This window comes from Haliotis asinina, chromosome 8, assembly GCF_037392515.1.
Source record: "Haliotis asinina isolate JCU_RB_2024 chromosome 8, JCU_Hal_asi_v2, whole genome shotgun sequence".
Classification (NCBI taxonomy): domain Eukaryota; kingdom Metazoa; phylum Mollusca; class Gastropoda; order Lepetellida; family Haliotidae; genus Haliotis; species Haliotis asinina.
The window spans coordinates 63,177,673-63,190,468 of record NC_090287.1 but is presented as its reverse complement, the minus strand read 5'-3'; the positions used below and the strand labels follow the sequence as shown (position 1 = coordinate 63,190,468).

At 40.0% G+C, this 12,796-nt stretch overlaps 1 pseudogene; it reads right to left on the bottom strand.

Moving 5' to 3' along the window:
- The window catches only part of LOC137295349 (uncharacterized), a 63,653-nt pseudogene that overhangs the window by 37,681 nt on the left and 13,176 nt on the right, over nucleotides 1-12,796 (bottom strand).

The following is a 12,796-nucleotide window of genomic DNA, read 5'->3' as shown; positions in this document are numbered from 1 at the left end:
CCAAAATTTCACATTAAGCATATCAGTTTGATAGTGTGAAAATCAGTCGAAAGTGTTTACCTGTGTCTCACCCTGTGGAGAAACGTGCTCCACTCCATGGACGACATCAGCACCTGTGTAATTATCAAATAGTCGCCAAGTAACTGTCTCCAAACCACTGTGGTCATCATAACTCACCCATTCGATGCTGAAAGTTTAACAGAGGGTTATATAGTTCGTTGAACTATATTATAAATAGCCGGTTGCCTGGAAAACAAAATTTTAAAAAGCAGTCTAATGGTACTGTCTGGTATGCTTGCAGGGGACGTTATCAAAGTTAGCCGTTAGCAATGGTGTGTAGACTGAGGCATCTTCAGCATCATTGTATGTGAGTGGAAAAACCTTGAGGTAGATTCATTCAGAAAAGAGCTCAAAATTTGCAATGTGATGTCTGAAATTCTATTCCCACTGAGCATACACATGTATCCCACAGTTGAATGTCAACATTACTTACACCATTTGCTTAAATTCGTCTACGTTGTGTACACTGACATTGAGCCTGTTCCCCCGAGTCAGCCACAGGTTCTCAATGATAGGAGGTGATGTGTCAATGTGGACGGTCACTGTCTCCTCCATATACTCCCCGCGGATGTCATAAGCCCTGACCCAGTAGCGGAGAGTGTCCCCGTCGGCTAGGGAGGGCGAGAATGTGTGGGACTGGTTCAGGTAGAGGTTGCTGAAGTGAGAGTCATCTGGAACTGTTCCTATTGAAGTTCCTCCCTTATGGTCCACTTTGTAAGCACCTTTCACAGCAACAACTCCTGAGAAGGACAAAAGTCAACAACAACATTTTTCATGCTTGGTCCTCATACAACATATATGCGTTTGTCTTTGCGTTAGTCTTTTCATTTGCTGAATCATCGGACCTATTTAAAACATGTCAACAAGAATACAGTTATAGTACGAAGGAGGGGAGTAATACTTTCATACGTTTTTTTAAACATACCGCAGAAACACAGACTTTGGCATTCTGAAAAGAGACGTAAGGTGCAAAATGTCGATCTCGAAATCCCCACCTTGTGTATTGGGTATGTGAGCCACTCCTCGGCTGTATCCCTGGTCATCATACTCCACGTCAATATTAGGAACGGGTAATACCCTCTCCAACCATCCGTTGTTGTGGTGTAGCGTGTTGATGTAGCGATGGTTCCAGTCGATAGTCACAGAGTCCGATGTCCACTGCCACTTCCATGACGTCATCACAGCAGCTGACGTCGCACGTAACACGGTGTTGGAAGTCGTCTCTACTTGGGATTCCCCATCATGGATCATGATTCTTCTGGCACTTTTAAAGTTTCCAGCTTTGTCAATTACAGTAATTTCCACAGAGAATATCCCCTTGTCTTTGAGATGTACTCTGCCAGTGGACTGACACGAAAGTAACGTAAATCATGTTCACCTTTTGAAAATTTAATATTGTTGCATTCTAAAAGGAATGAACCAGATAAACTCTCCATCAAGATACAAGTATTTGTTGCAAATGTATGAACTTAAGCTCTGATAATTAGATAGACTGAATATATTATGCCATTACCATGTATCTCACCTGAGTTGAATTTAACGTTTGTATGAGTTTTCTACTTTTCATGCGAAGCCCATCTTCACTGGCAATAAACTCCATTTCAAATACTTGTAATTCAAATGATCCTATGCCAGATGTGTCGTCTCTCCATCCATTCCACTGAACGTTAAATGACGGCTGTAAACAATCAACGCATCAGCTTATACCGAACCAGAAAGGCCAAGTATATGTACGTAATGTACTAACTGTGCAATGCATCGTTTGGTGATATTACATTTGCTACTGCCTCATTGCTTACTTTGGAAACTGTTGTGGTGGGGTAGCCTAGTGGCAAAAGCTCTAGTTCGTTACGCGGAAGATCCGGGTTCGAATACCGACATGGGTAAAATGTGTAAATTCCATTTCTGGTGTTCACCGCCATGATGATGTTGCTGGAATATTGCTAAAAGCGGCGTCAAACCAAACTTAGTCAGTAGTTTTGAAACTGTAAACTGTGTCTTTGAGGGAACCAGGCCTATAACATACAAACAGATTGGTTTGCTGTTGTTAATGTCACACTAAGCAATATTCCACATATATTGAGATGGCCTGTAAATAATCATGTCTGGGCCAGACAATCCAGTAATGAATACGATAAATATCAATTTATGCAGTTGTGTAACGATGGCAACCAAATCATCGACCTAGACCACCAGAAACCCGTTTGTCGACCCAAACAAGCATGGGTTTAAGACCATTTCTAACCCTCATCTTCACATGTCTGCAAACAGTTAGAATAATATCATATGTAAGTCTTGTGGATATGAAAATGTAAACCATATGCTCACCTGCTTACTTGTCTTGCCAACAACGAGCATATCCTCAGAACATCCCCGAGATACAATGCAGTGATATGGATTCACATAGTCGATACCTATTCTCAAGGTTGCTGTTTTCGACTGTCCAGTATAGTAGTGTGTCTGCACATTGTTATTTTCCATGTTCTTGACCTTCACGAATCCGCCGTTTGAGGAAACGAACTGAAACTGCAGTCTGTAACAAACATTGATCAAGAATCAAGTTTTCTTAGCAATGTTCGAAAAAATTATTCACACAGCATATCTGTCCTTGATAAGGAAAATGATAGGCATTACGCAAATAAAATGACAACGTGTCATGCGAAAGCCATATATACTGAGTCAAATAGAAACTTCACAAAATGTAATTGTTAAAAATAATGAATATTTTTTCTCTGATGATACATCTATGTATCTGTAATGGGATCCCTATCTTTCGACTTACGTTAGCAAAACCCAATCAAACCCATCCATTCGTCGTGCAAATGGTGTTAGTGCCAAATCAGGTTTTGCACGTGCAGTCGATCACGTGATCTTCGCATCGAAGTTTTCTTCATTTGCACGTGTTTGCATTGGCCTCAAGAATTGAAAAAAACACACTTTTAAACCACAGTTCTAACGGTACTTTAAATACCACGATTGTCAAATGTGCAACGTGAACGTGCCGTTGGCACGTTGCAAGCGGGAAGAACAGTTATTGACGTCGCAAGAGCAATGGGATGCAGCCGTCATACTGTGTATAACTTGCGAGGTCGTCTACAACAAACTGACACTCCTTTTCAGATCGCCCAAAGTCGGGTCGTCCACGTGTGACGTCACGAGCAGAAGACCGTCAAATCGTCCTACGTCACCTACGTGACAGATTTCTGCTGGCTAGAGTTCGACTGTCCTCACAGACCTCGAAATCGGATGCGGGCTGCCAATCTCCATTCGAATTTTTATTCTTGTGACTTGACAGTCTGTATACCCATGTTTGGGAACGGCGGTGTAGCCTAATGGAACTGACTGTGGCACTGTCAGTGTATCGAGTACAAGTTAACAATTTTAACCATCTTAACATCTCTAAAGAAAAAATGTGAAGTTTCTTTTTTTGACTCAGTATATTTGTAATAAGCAATTTTGTCTTACACATCCCCTGTTGTCAGGTCCGATGAAGGCACGGCATCCATAACACTGACATCTCCATTGCATTTGAAGATAAGGCTATGTGGGTCAAGCTTAGAAACATTCTCACAGTCAATGGACGTTGAGTGGGAGATCCTCATTTCTGAAGTAAAAGGAAGAACATGTAAGATCTCATTGAGTTCTGTCGGCTACACGTCATTACAACACACAGCTAATACTCTTTGTGGTCTAATATAAGGTTCTAATTTGTGATCATCCTGTGCCTTGATATCGTGTGACATTTACCGCTTTCAGGGGCGACGCCAAAGATATAACATAGACGTAATTGCAAAGTATCGAACCAGTTGAGTTTAACATGATGGCGGAGGACTGTTAATAATCGAGGCTAGACCGGACAATCCAGTGATAAACAGTATATGAGTATCTATGTGGGATACAATGACATGTGTCAACCAAGGCAGCCTGACCACCTGATCCCGTTAGTCGCCGCTTATGAGAAGCATAAGTTACTGAAGATCAATTCTAACCCGGATCTTCACGGCTCGAAGCGAATATGAATGAACCACCGAAAATAAGCGGTGACACAGGGCGCTTCCGATAAGGATAAGCGCGTCTAAGAAGAGCTGAGACAGGAGATGGAATCGGATCGAATCAGGTTTGACATCAGAACCTTATTTCCGAAATTCGGAATTTTTTTCTTGATCTCTAATCGGTTCACCTTTGAAAATAAATATGGTCAGTTTCCCGTGTACTATTCCGACTTTGTAACCATCTATGAACTTATGCTTGCTTGGCGGCAGTCCCGAAGGGATGAAGCTTGAGTGAAAATCATAGTTGATGTTGTGAATGTTCTTCAGGTTTGTCCATGAGTCTTCTTGGGTCTCCGAGTTGTTAGGGTCGACTGGAGCCTCCGCTGTTTCGTTACCCTCACCATGCACAACAATTCTGTTCCATGATATCAGGGGTTGTGTGTCAACTGAAGGATTGAATAGTGAAGACACAGTCAAATTACTGGTGAGAAATTATGATATTGTCAAATATGGTTTCAGTTTTTAACGTGGTCACAATCACTGAGCGACCCATGTTGTCTACCCAAATATATAAAATCAGTGAAAAATGTGTTTGTCTATGTTTACCAAAAGAAGTTACACATTGTATATAAAACACCACCAAGTTGTTTAGGTGTGGATAATGACTGGAAACATAAATGTAAGAAATGTTGTAATGCTGAAGTAAACTTACTGTTCTGACAGCTTGAACCACTGAACCCAGGAGAGCAGATGCAGTTACTGGCCAGTTCCTCCCGGCAGACACCCGGATAACACCACGTGCTGTCAGGACGCCATGAACATGCTTCTGAAGTAGACAGAACATTATATCGTTTACCTCTTGCTTCTAATCAGTTGAAAGGTGATCTGATAGGTTCATGTGATGACACAAAAAAAACCCCAGCCATTCGCCAATGGGTAATTTTTTGTGGGCCGCATGCTCTCCACGATCCATTTCTGGTATTCTGTAGCATGTTGTTGGACAAAACAGCGAATGACCTTGGCCACTCCTCACATACTCAAATATATGGCTCAAGCATTCCCGAGGTGAAGCTGAATTTTAACTCAATGACTTACTCACACTCACGCAACAATATGTATTGTCAGTACATATACTCTCTATTAGAAACAGGGGGCCTAATTATGAAATCTTCCAATTAGACTGATACTACAAGTGACCTGACATTGCTCTCTTTTTCTAAACGTACTTACTTCTGCAGTGTCTTCTGTCCTTTGAAATAACATAAGCTCTCTGCCCTGGTGCATCTATCACAACGCCTTCACATCTTGAGCACTTCTGGCAGTCATTACAACCACACTCCTCCATATTTTGACAGTTAGCAATGTAGTGGCATCCTGAATAGATAGATGTTGTTGGATGTCACATGCACTGAAACATATTCTTCCTCAGCTTCCATGATGTTTAAAGGGGAAGTGTATACGAAAAATCATTGTTTTTTTTTCTAATGTGGACTTTTGCAATTACTTATTATCAGTATGTGAAAATATACATTCTTTTTTCTTACAATGAATGTATAACCCGCACTATATGAGTTGAAATGTTGTGCCATTATGAGGCTAAACTAAACAGGCCACAGTTACCGCCCTTTGATTATGACGGAACTGTTGCCAGCTGATGTAGACTGGTCTTCTGTCTAGTCCCAAAGCGAAAAGATGTAAATACGGACATTAATCACATAGGAACATATACTGTAAACAGGGCGACAGAAAGTGTAAGCAGCATTCGTAACTTCACCTCAGTGAAAATGTCAAATATGTATATCAATGTTGACATACATATGACATCACTCTCTGGCAGCTACTTCCTCAAAATGGTATGTTCATCGGCATGAGTAGGTAGGATGCTTCAAAGGAAACGTTCGTTGTTTCAAGCATAAAAGTGACATGTAAGTAGTTCGACATATTCTGACAATCTGCTGGTTGTTATTTTGTTTTCGTTGTGATCAAGGGCAAAACTCATCGTTGCGCGTTAGTTTGCGTCAGTCATGGCGTCACGCTTGTAACGGAAACTATTACATGTTGTGATGAATACACCTATTTTTATGCAGCTATCCCTTGCTACGTAGCACGTATGTGCATGTGTATGCAACGAGTAAGCGAATAGATCACACACAGAATGAGAAAACGACACACAGTGTAAAATCTGAGATATGCTTTGTTTACATTTCAAACGTGTGGTCCTTTCACAGCGATATATTTGGCTAGATTACTTTGAGATACTTGGTTTTGGTGACAAAGACCATTTGTCTGCATGAGGAGTTCAATGATTTGAACGGTATGAGGAATTCAAGGAAGAATCCATGGTTTTTTAATTTGAATTGTAATGTTGTGGAACGAACAATGAAAATGCCGGTGATCAGGATGATACGTTGTTTTTGTTTTTCTTTTTTTAAATAGACTCTCTCTGTATACTCGAACAATTAAATTCAGACTTCAGACGTACTATGAATTACGAAAAGCGCAACGAATGGTGATTTTAGGTCAAGACTGGCTAGACTTACGGGCAATGTAGCTTTTCACAAAATATGCCTTGCAATGAGTCGATAATATCATAGAAAAACGAATATCAACCCGAATTCAAAACTGCGAATTGTATCTTCGGGGCGTATTAGGATATGGTTTTCACATCAAAGCAAAGGTTGAAGAGGTGGGACATACATTTGTACCATTTATGCAGCAATGTATACGTAGAATGCCTTCACATTCACCGATGGCAAACAGTGTGCGTACGTTTGGCGAAAGAAGTTATTGTTGGTCGGAAACATGACCGATTCAGGTTGAATGTAATATAATTTGGTTACTTAGTAACGCTTTGTGTACAATATAACAATGTGGAACCGACCACAGAGCCAGCTGACGGCCAGGCAACAGGTGGATTAAAACAGTAGCTTGCGCATCGGGGACACAAGAACCACACCTATACCTGCACCACGTGAAATGGATCTAAAAAGATGTACCGACGTCATTCGTTTGACATTTGGGCACCAATGACGCCACTTTCAAGGGACGTAAGTCATTGTATGTTTACTCTGGACATACTCTCGGTTAATGTAGAAACTTTGAATCAATAGAACGCAAAAATAAATAAATAAATAAATAAATAAATAAATAAATAAATAAATAAATAAATAAATAAATAAATAAATAAATAAATTCGTTACTTATGATAAATGGTTTTTGGGGGCTATAAAACTACTTGATAAACGTTTCTTATCATGAAAACATGGAAGACGAAAAGATTCATTTTCATGTAAACATGTCATATAAAACAAATAACCCTTCACTTTACCACTTTGCCAAATTGTGATGACGCGAAAGATCGGTAAAAGGATACAGCTATCCTGCCCCATCGGTCACAGACACATGCAAAGGGACGTTAATTGTTTCCATTTAAAAACAATATCACCCACTTCAGAAGTCAAATGAGGGAATTGCATCAGACGCGTCCTATCTGGAAATGTTTTCATTACGCATACCATGGAACGTTCAGTAGTTACTGAGACCATGGATATGAAAAGAGGAAAATATAGGAAAAGAGCCGTATGATCCGCTTTAAACTCTCGGTGTTAAGAACGTGCTCGATGGTACTTCCGAAGTTGTGAAATATATACACCGATACTTAGGATCGTTTATACACACCGTTACTTAGGATCGTTTATACACACCGTTACTTAGGATCGTTTATACACACCGTTACTTAGGATCGTTTGAAAGATATTTTTACCACGTGACAACTCGTGCCTTTGCCAAGACACCTGATGACTAGAATCCGACATATCTCCGACATAGACTCTAGATAGCAACTCTCACAGGTCCGGTAACATAGGGGTATATGTAAGTACAGTCTAACGACGTCTACGCATTATCATGTGAGGAATAGAACGGATAGATTGATCTTGACAGCAAAACATCAATATATATGCCCCCTCATGTGCGTCCTTTTCGAATTATTACACCGATCAAACATAGCGTTGGCGGAGAGTGCACTGAATATGGTCATCCAATGATCTGTCCTGGAATGTCGGCTACTGGTGTTGTGTGCTCCTCAGCCTAGCATAGAGGCCAGGTCACAGATCAGTTGAAGTTACAAAAAAATGTTTCTCGGCGGACGGATGACCGTGAATGGCGTCTTGACTTTGACTTCCTAGGACTTCAGTCCTTTCCCTCTACGAAGCATACTTGGGCACATTTGACTGTTAATGTTTGAACGCCACCGAGGCTCAGGTTATCTGGGGTAATAATAATTCCTGGGCCAATTTTTTACAGACATAGTTTTGCATGAAAATCAATGTTTTAACCCATTTATGGATAAGGTCATAGGTTTTCATCACATTTTGTGAGCTAGTATTTTTGGCAAGTAATGAAAGGAATGGAATGTCATTTTACAAGTAAATAACATTTCCCATGTGTTTTTTCATTCAACAAAACTGCGTCCTAAATATGGGTACAGTCTTCATTTGTAGCCCTTAGTAGGTACATTCATACGCACGATGAAATGGCTACACCATTGTATTTCGCAGAGGAAATGAATGGCCTTGGTTAAGTATTTCTTAGAATTTGATAGCATATATTATATGGTGAAAATGTGCGAAAACCATAAAAGAAATTTACCAGGTTTGCTCAACGCAGTATTTTCGTGATTTTAAATTCTGGCTATATTTTGCTACAGTTGCGAGAAGGGATCATATACGCTCAGTTAGTGTCCATGTAGACAGCAAAAGTACTGTGAGTCCTCATGGTCCCTAGTGTGGTGATATTTGTTGGCGACCAATAGCCTATTTTGACACTGACGCCGCGCCACAACATTTGTATCCAGCTGCATTGTGACGACGTCACAACAATCTGTTAACTGTAATCGCTTCTCCCTGAAGATACGATATTGAAACATGTAGGAGAAGATCCTTATCGTGTTATCCTTTCGGAAACTACTTGTATATATACAGACTCACTCACTGTGACTATTTAAATTAAGGGAGAATGTTTAATGAGAACCGTACACATTAAAAGAGAGACTGGTAATAACCGCTGGACTGCTATTCTGGGATGGAGCCATTCTGTGTAATAGTGAACGTAAAACAATGTTTTTGTAAATATGCGAATTATTTAATACATCGGTTGGAGTACTTACGATAACACTGTCTTTTGGAAGAGCTGAGTGTATAAAAGTAACTTGAATCTGACGAAAGGCATGCTGCGCAGGTAACGCACCTTTGACTGCGACAATACTCGATGCTTGAACACTCTGAGACACAATCAGAAAGGGTAAAAATGAAAAAAATATCTTGCACATATTTTTCACGTTATTAGTTAGAGTATCTTACACAAACTGCTGGTACTACTTACCCGTTCCGACAGGGAGTGTTTTCTCAAGAGGGTCCCCTCCGCCTATCCAACAGCCGCATTGAAATACAAGAGTGTTGTCCTCTTCAAAGATTTCAATCTGTAACCACGAAGATAAACCATGTTTATAAATACACATGTTAATACCAGACAATAACCAGTCTTAGTTATCTGCCGGAAAGATTCATCCAGCTTAATATTGGTGATAGGTATACAGTGTATATCAGGCTCGTAGTAAGCCAGAATGAACTGTTTCGTGTAAGCCCGATAGGTTGCAAAGTCTTATATTGGGATGGTATTGAGGGCTTGCCCAAACCTTTTAGCAACAAGCATATGTAAGCCCTGGGTTTTTCTCGCCCCTGTATATGATAACTAAGAATTAGTGACGTCACAAGATGTGACCATGGTAAGCATGCCTTGTCTTAGCGGTATCACCCGCCACACACTCAAACCGCAAACACGATTGGTTCTTGGTGCCTGTGTTATTTGTGATCTGCCACATCTAATGGGACATTGGTCCCTCAAAAGAGGATGTAGTGATTACTAGATGCACACGTTCATTAAACACCCACACTTGGGCAGTTATAGGTGTATACAGTCGAACCCCGTTTACCACTCCTAAATCGTCCCGATAGCGAGACATCCGGTGAACTGGATCACACAAGCAAAACGTGAAAATTGTTTCATGTACATATATCAATAGACAATACTAATAACAGTGATAGCAGCGTATCTTTGAGTGAGTGAGTGAGTGAGTTAAGATTTAACGTCACATTGGCAATACTCCAGCCATATCGTAACGAGAACATGTAACTGTGTTACATGGTAATTTATTGTAAATTAAAGTGAGTGAGTTAAATGTTTACATCGCTTTGGCAATGTTACAACCATATAGCGATGAAAACAAGGTAATTAATTTAAAATATCTAAAATTATAAAAGTTATGAAAACCTGTCATCGACGGATAGTGAAACAGGACTAGAATATCACAATATCAAGAAAAAACACACTAGAATATACCTCCAAAATAAGACTTCAAATTTGGACAATAAATATACAAACAGGCCTGAGGAATGTTCCAACATTCTGGAAGTTGTACAATGAAGCGATATAATTATGCAGCTAAGCAAACATACATGTACGTTATATAACTATAACAGAACACTCGGTTATAGGTTTGTAGACTAATCTATCGCCGTGATGATGCTTGAACACACTGCACCTTATTAAGATGCCAACCGGAAAACGAACCTCCGTCGTCTGAGCGTATTCTGCAGAAAGTAAAGTTTACCTACATTAAGCATATGTATTACACTATGCCCATGAAATATTACACACATCTATCCCAAGTTAAACCAACTCAGATCGTAATCTGCAATATCTTTACAAGCATTCATTGCAACATTTTTCCAGATATAAATTTCGTCGCATTATCAAAGTATTAAACATTGTTCATATATAAGAACACACAATGCCATTTAGAAAGTGGTCAAATATAACAAATATTATATTTGGGATTAAACTTTCTCAGTAAAGTACAGATTGTAGTAGCTTGTTTTGCTGGGCTGAGTGCCTTCCGGGATTCGAACTCACATCCTCAGAGTCAGGCACACAAACTCAGTCTACAAACCATCTCAGTCACCTCCGCTTGCACTAAAATGGGAGTGGAACAAGTAGTACTCTAGGCCATAGACTTCGTGCACCCCTCTCTGGTGAGGAAAAACTGGCACGGCACCCTCTCGACCGAAAGCTATGAATAGACAATGCTACTGAGAAAGTGGTTAAATATGACAAATGTTTAATTTGGGATTAGCTCACTGATACGTGTAATCTGGCACGATCAGTTAACTCACCTGACTTTATAGAGTCGACCAATATCCCCAACGTCCATATTAGTCCTATCGACATCATTCCTTTCAAACGACCCAGAGAGTTTCTTTTCACTGCTCGATCCAGTCCGACCATGCACCCGCAAATACAAACCGGAATCCGTGCCAGCATAAAGTACGCCGCTTGTATACACTGTTATTCTGAGTCCTGGAAAACGATTGGTAGAACTATAATACATTGACTAATGTACGAAATGAGTAGATAGCCACACCTATTCACCATTATTCACTTACCCAAACGCCCCTCGACCCCTAACTCACAGATACGTATATGAAGGAAATCATGTTAAGTTGAATAGAGGTAGAAAATACTGTGAATGGCAGCATGTGAATTAAGTTCTGAGCTTTGAGGTTTGTCTAGCAGTCATAGTAAATAGAGACATCGTCCTACATGATTTCAGGGACACACTATATAAGCAGCAGTTATGATTCTGAAAGGTGATTGCTTCGAGAACCCTTGCCGTACCTAAGCTGATCTGGATGAGTGTAAATCGGTTCCTTATACTGCTCGCTAGTTCTCAGCACAATTATGTATTCATGAACGGAGCATGTACAACATTCAGGACGATAACTTACTGCTGCTGGCACAATTAGGATAGGTGGTTGCTGTAAACCCAAAGCTGCATATTTCAATGTTTGTCTAGTGGCAATGTGTCATGCATTTTAATACCACTGAATGCCATCTGATATACATTTACACATTACACAATCCAAATGTTCAACACACTTCTTGTGAAAGCTGCTCGAACCCTCCTCACGGTCTGTCCTGATTCCTGAACCAACTGAACACAGGAGAAATATTGACTTCGTGACGACTGGATGTTTGTTACTGTCACTCCTGCTGGTCGCAAGCCACATCCCGTATCTAGATTAAACTGTAACAAACATAAATTCATTCACAAAACAAGTCATCTGAAGATGACAGAACTGAAAAACAAATCATCTGACACTTACCCAAAGTCCAACTTGAATTGTGTCTGACCTGTCAGTCCGTATGCAACAGTAGCTGTATATATAATATAGCATAATATATATATATATTAATTAATGGCACATTAATCTGTCAAAGAAGGGGATTAAAACTATTTAGTATATCACGGAGAAGAATGTAAAACTGGTAATACGATCTAAAACAGTTTAACTATAAAGGACAATACAATATAAAAATGCCAACAACTGAAGGCAGATCACCACACTAGGGACCACGGGGACTTTCGCTATCTGCATGGATCCTAGCTGGATTCACACCATCCCCTCAGGCATTGTCTTTTAGGCAGAGAAGTAGCCATACATTAAAATGACAATAATACTACGATTAAAAACCTGGAAAACCTAAATTTGCATTAAACGTTTTGAGACGTATGCACTAACATAAAAAGAGGATTCGAAATTTTGGATTAATATGTCGGATACGCACCAATGTCAAGGTCAAAGGAACAATACCAGTCAAAATAATGGCAAATATCAAAAGTTGCT